We start from the raw sequence: 6,829 nt of genomic DNA, 5'->3' as shown, positions 1-6,829 counted from the left end.
ATCTTTACGTATGTTCGTAAATAGACTTCGGTGAACAGGGTTTACAAAGGGGTTACATAAAGAATTAAAAAATTATCTGTTTTTTAAGTATCTTTACAACTTGTACTTACATTATAACCAATCCGGTCCTTTATCCCCACTTAAAATATTTTTACTGAACTATTGTAATATTTGCTGCCATTTCTGCTGTCCTGTTGGGCAACTTACTCTGACAAAACACATTTTTAATGTTAATGAGATTTTTTTACGGCATAAATAAAGGTTATATAAAAGTCACTGCCAAAAACTAATTGCGTCTTCTATCGTGTTACAAGAATGTTGTTTGTGGCTCAAGATGACTTTATGTCATCCATAAGGAATGCATTTTACATATGTTTAACATATTATAGCCCAACAAGTTACTTATAGCACTTTAAATATGAGCAATCGCTTTTTGGCAAATACCGGAAATCAGTTTTTGGCAGACAATTACTTTTTGGCACAACACTGGCTCGTTGAAACGTTGCGGCAAAAGGTCGAGGAAAAGCACTGAGTATATTTAAATAGACTAACAATGAAGTGGAGTTGTTGCTGCGTTTAACACAAAAGTACAAAGCTGCAAAAGCGAGTGAGAATTATAGAATTTGAATAAAAGCTATCTGGAGCATGTACAAACTGATATTAATCTTTAATAAGGCTGTCAAAATTGAGCGCAAACAAAACAACTGCTGTATTATGCCCTCCACTATCTTTATTTAATTGGTCACATGACTGCATCACATGACTAAAATGCGTCATCGTTTTAGAAAGTCTGCGTTTTCCTGTGTCCACACTGGAAACTCTTTAACTCCCTTCCCCTTCCCTCTCCATCCTTTCCTTTCCTTTCTGAGTCGACGGGACAGCTCCGTTTTGAAATGTATGCGTTTTCGAGAGCGTTTTCAAAAAGCTGCGTTTTTCCTTGAGGAAAGCGCCGTCTCAGTGTGGACAGAAGGCCAAAACGGAGAGAAAACGCATTAGTGTGGACGTAGCCTTAGATGGGTGATTTGGAAGACAGTAGGTATATAGATACGTGCAGGGTCAGCGAAAGCATGGGTGGATAGCAGAGGTGAGCGTGTAAGAGAGCAAAGAAGAGAAAGGAAGTAAAAGAAGAGAAAGAATAAAACAGAGGGAATAATAGCCAAGGTGTAATACTGCGAGGCTCCCAGGCAAAGATGAAATATTTGCAATTCCACTGGGTCCCTTGGCTGCAGGCTTTCACTCCATTTGTATGGAAATGAGTTTGTCTTTCTTTTTCTGAGTGCAGAAGATACCAAAGAGAGAGAGATAGAGAAGGATGGAGACAGAGGGAAGGTGGGCAAACTGACTGACTGTCAAGGATATTGTGATTCCTGCCAATGCAGTTGGAAGGCAGGGGCCTCAGTTATTTCTCTGCAGCACATATGGATAAAATAAATCTATGTGTTTATGACAGACTGATCTATGCGCTTGCCGCACAGGGAGCCAGTTTGCTTGTTGTAAAGCTCTTTTGTTATTGACAGTTTTTCTCACCAAGCTTTCTCTCTCCCTGCTCACTCTCCATTTCTATCAGTGCCATCCTGCAGTCCAGGCCCACAGCTGGGACTACTCTGATCCAGGGCCCAGGCCTGCTTTCTGCCAGATAATTAGCAGATGTTGCGGAAGGCCTCTGTTTTGCTATTTTCAGCTGCTCCTGTGTGTCTGCATGTATCAGTGGCATGTGTGAGTGATGCCGCCACTCATGTATTCATGGCCAGCTGCTCATCTCTGCGATGCCGGGTGAAGAGGACAAGACATTCCCTCTCCAACACCCTCCACCTCGCTCGGTTTCTGATCCTCTTTAACTCCCTTCCCCTTCCCTCTCCATCCTTTCCTTTCCTTTCTGAGTCACAGCTGCCAGCCACAAGTCTGCGTAGGTCTGAGTCATGCCTCAGCTCTCGTGAGATGGGCCCTGCTGTCTGTGAAACCGCAGACATGAGATATGAGAAATGGGAAATGAGAGAACAGACACTTGCACAAAAGCTGACAGACACATACATGCACGCACACACACGCACACACACACAATTTATGTACAAGGAGTCATCTAGGACGAACCACCTGTCTCTCCCATTAACTATTGGCTGTTGCACTGAAGTGACTAAGGCTTTATAAAGCAGGACTTTGATAATTTTTTGGAAACATTAAGTTTTCTTTGGATGAATAATGCTTTCTGTGATGCTGTTTTGACAGAAACACGTATTTGTATGTTTGTATATGTACTGGGATGTGCCTGAATCCCTGAAAAAGAAACCCCTACAATGCTTCCACAAGCGCAGTCGTGTTAAAAAATGTTTGCTTTTTTTTTTATGTTTTTGTAACATTGGAGTGGTTGTTAGATTCTTCAGTTGCTGGTGTATTGTGGGAACGTCTGTTGTGTTGTGTAGGACTTGCAACATTTAATCATTTACATAAGCTTTTAAGTATTTGCAGCACATTTCTTTATGACACATATGTGTTGGCAAATTGGTGAATGTGTTTCTTAGCTGCTTCTGTTTTACTTATTTGGAGTATTTTTTTTCTAAATGTAACATATTTGTTGTCAATGCAGTGAAGATGTTGCACATATTTTGTCTATTAGCTTGTTTTCTGTTTTAAGGCATAGTGGAATGAGACTTTTTCGGTACTCTATCCTTATTAGGCATATGTTAACTAATTTCAGACCTATATGAGGCCAAATCAGATTTCTTGCTTTTCAGGTTGTTTATTCATTTATTAGCAAAAGAATGGATCTTTTGTTCTCTTAAAATTACATCATCTCAATTCAAGTGTAAACAGTAAGCTGTCTACAATATATCTGATGAATTCAGGTGCTTTTTGTCCATCTTAGTCTCTGCATCACATTGTTTTAAACTGATTCTGAGTTCATTCTTTTGGACATTCATTCTGCTCCCCAATATTTTTGTCTTCATCATCTTCTTTCTCTCCTTGAATCTTTGTTCTTTGTTCTAATTTTCTTAGTTATTTTCTAAAGTGTTTTTTTCTGTGTTCCGTTTGGATCTTTAGCCATCAGAATTGTTGTCTTAAGGCCAAGAAAGATGCCAAGCGGATTTATTTTACCATGTGGATCATCATGGCCTTGCCATATTGGTCCATTTGATTGACCTTTATTATAATTATGTATTTATTTTATTTTATTTTCGGTTGCTACAGACGGGACAGACATGACTGGGGGATAGGACGGGGAGAAAGAATGAAAGAAAGAGAGGGAGAGAACGAAAACCAGAGGGGAGAAGAGATGATGAGAAAGGGGGTAAGAAAGAAAGAAAAACAAACAAAACACCTGGATCACCTGTATGGAGAAAAAAAAAAAACAGAAGAGAAAGCAAACAAAAAAAGAGCAACATAATAAATTCAGCACCATCACAATAAACTAGCTAGCAGTAGATAACAGTAGATACTAAATATTAAACGATATTGTGCAGCTCGCAAGATAGACAGCGCACAATGTGCTTTGAGGCAGCAGCCAAGAAAGGTGTAGTCCACGTCTGTGAACACCCGTGTGTACACCTGTGTGCACACCTGTGTGGATCAACATGCTTGTATTCCAAAGGTTTCTCCATGTAACGATCTGCTAGGGAGTGTGGGGAGCCATAGCCCCGTCCCACCTAAAGTGGTTTTTCTTCATTCAAAAGTTAAAGTAATTTTTTCTAGCAACCCACCACTCTGACTCTTTGGTGTCATGAATTTAGGGTCCCATTTTCATATTTTCCAGTGTGTGTATAATCTCAGAGAGAAGAATGCATTCAGTATCCCCATCGTGTTATATTGCTGATGATTCACTGCTGTTAAAACACCCTCAGCATATCTCTCCGACACCCACCGAGACCCACTACGTGTGTTTGTGTGTGCGTTTTGCCATTTGCCAATGCGTGTATTGAAATCTTGAGGTTCCAGTCTAATGTTAAAATAAAGCTGGGAATTGTCATGTGGGAATAAGGATTGAAATGGCTGTTTTTGTAAGTAGTATAATACCAGAGTCTGTAGCAACAGCAAAGCAAATGCTGGAAGGGTTTTAGACCATAAAGCCGCTACTATTCACAGTATCAGCTCTAAAGCAGAAACTGAGGAAGCTTTTCCAACTCGAGATCAAAGAACTTTACCTTCCTGATTAGAATGCAGGGCAGCTCAACTTTACGATGCCGCTGCTACACCATTCTAGCATAAGAGGATTAGCGATCTGACTTGTTAAACTACACAACAAAACCACAATAACTAAGGATCAAAATGCGAAAACCTAGTTTGAAGTACAGAGAGAGGTATCCATGTATGACATAAACAGATTGGGAGAACTTGAAAGGATTCATCTCACCGAGTTCAAATTTCCACCCGGAGGTTTTGAAGTCTGTGGGCTAAATTTGACATTTGTAGCTCAAATATTCAGAGTTGGAATTAAAGACGGATAAAGATTATTTGCTTTGATCTATTCGAAATTTACATACCCGCACGTATTCCGGTGACCCTCTCCCCTTATCGGATTCGTTTTCAGCATAAATCTTCCGCATCATCATTAGTCAGTGACCGACCCTTGCGAGGTCAGCTGCTTCTGCCAGCCTGCACCCCAATTCCAGCATCTCTGTGGTCCCTCCATCGCCATGAGCGCTCAGGCCAAAAGCCTGTGGCGATGGTCAAGAGCTATTGATCCCTCGAGGTGATAGTTCACACAAGGGCGGCATTGCCATGGGTCAAGGGTCAAAGCTGAGTGGGTCAAGTGAGATTGAATGTGCCCGCCTTGTTGCCAGCAGCCATGAAGGTCAGCCTGGCCCAGTTCATTGCGTGACCCCGGCTGGTCAATAGTGCCTCACGTCCATCAACTGAACTCTGATTCCTCATTAAATTTTTTAAACGGGTGCCCATTGCATATTATTCCCTTGAAGATAGAGGAATGGCCATAGAGATGCACGCAATACTCCCTGAGATTGATTTTGGATGGAAGTCATCTTGACCTGCACACAAGGGGTCTAGCAAGGGACTGATTTTTGTCAATAGTGAACAATTGCTGCTGATTTGGTGTTGTTTTAGTGTATAATCTGTCCAGCTGAACTACATAGCTCATCAGCTGAGTCAGGAGGCCAATTGCAGATTTGCATGGATACACTTTTCATCATATGATTTGGCTTTTTAGCTTGTATAAGGGCAGAAAGAAATGCATATTTGCACGGATAGATGCTGCATTGAATGCTTTGTCATTTTAACTTGTGTGAGAACATAAAGAAAGGCTTCTTGTGCAATAACTTTTTTCTCATCTCTGAGTAGGAAAATAGTTGACCTTAATTAATTACGTAAAATCACTTCTATGTCAGGGTACTTTATATTGGAAGGTAAATGTGACAACAAAGAATCCCTGATGAGCAAGCGAGCGAACACTTAAGGATAAAATAATCTTTTAACAGGAAAAAATCTCCAGCAGAAGCAGGCTCAGGGGGGGCAGCCATCTGCCATCACCGATTAGGATGAGTAAAAATGAAGAAATATGATTTTGGATGCTTTAGTGATTGCTTTGAATCACGCCGATCAGCTGTTGATTCAGACCTACATTTTGGCATCTATTCTTCAGATAGTCGCAGAGTTTTTGCATGTTCCGGCTGTCCTGCAGACACACCTGTGTACACACCCAAACGGATGCACTTGCAGTCAGCCGAAGTCAGTCGGTACTGAGGGATGCTCGCATAAGGTTGTTAGTTTTAGCACATATCAGAGATGGCAAGAGAGACCAGACGCATGAGATAAGGATGTGGGAGGTTATAGTACATGTGTCGACAACAAAAATATAAATGTATACAAAAGAGAAAAGAGGTCTGAACATCTTACACCATTTAAAGCATTTTTTATTTCAGCCCTGAGTCACTGAAGTAATAAAAATGCATACATTGTTGACATTTTCTTTGATTTAATAATAAACGGTACATAACATGTTGTACTTTTGGTTTATACTTTCAGTTACACAATATGCTCTGGTCGCCCCCCTCCTTTCCTTTTCCACTATTCTCTCTTATAAATCTTCGTTCATTTATACTTTGGGCCCCCCTCTTTTCTCTCTCTCCCGCTCTGCCTGTCACTGCGAGGTGTGTGTAGGCAGCATTGTGATAGGAATAGATGTTCCCCCTAAGCGAGACCTGCAAGAGCCATTTGAAAAAATCAGCTTAATGGAGAACAGTAGGTAAGGAGTGGGCAGCTTGTACTTTTTTTCTGAGCTTTTTTCTCCTATTCTTTCTGCGCTGCTCCCACTGTCTGTCATTTGCTCTACATCTATGTCTTTTGGGCTCTCCCCTCCCTTTCTCTGTTTTGTTTCCCTCGCTATGCCCTGCTTTTCACCCCCGTCTTTGACTTGAGCTTGTCTTCCTCCACTCCAAGTGTTTCTCTCTCAGGTGGCACGTCCCCCTATCTTCCCTCCACCTCTACTTCACCTGCCACACTCTCCGTGCCTGCCCTCTCTCTGTCTATATCTGTGTCTATCTGTCGCACTCTCCACCCCCTCTCTTTGCTCTGTTTTTCTTTCACGTTTCTTTCTTTTATCTGGGCGCACATTCCTCTCCTCCCACACTCAAAATTCTCACTAAATGATTCCAAGTGTCTGGGCCCCGTGCCTCCCTGAGCAGGCAGCACAGCCACCACAAACACACAGTTACACCCACAAAAAGATGTCGTAAGCACACAAGTCTCATTCTGGATGCTGCAGAAAGGGGATAACAAAGTAAACAAAAGATACAGAGAAATGTAAGGTCTCTCCTCCATTCTTTGATAAGAATCTTTTTCTGCATGTTCCTTTCATCCATCCATCCATGGACATAACTGT

Source organism: Neolamprologus multifasciatus, chromosome 23 (assembly GCF_963576455.1).
Source record: "Neolamprologus multifasciatus chromosome 23, fNeoMul1.2, whole genome shotgun sequence".
NCBI classification, from domain to species: Eukaryota; Metazoa; Chordata; class Actinopteri; order Cichliformes; family Cichlidae; genus Neolamprologus; species Neolamprologus multifasciatus.
Note: the sequence above shows the minus strand (reverse complement) of the source record.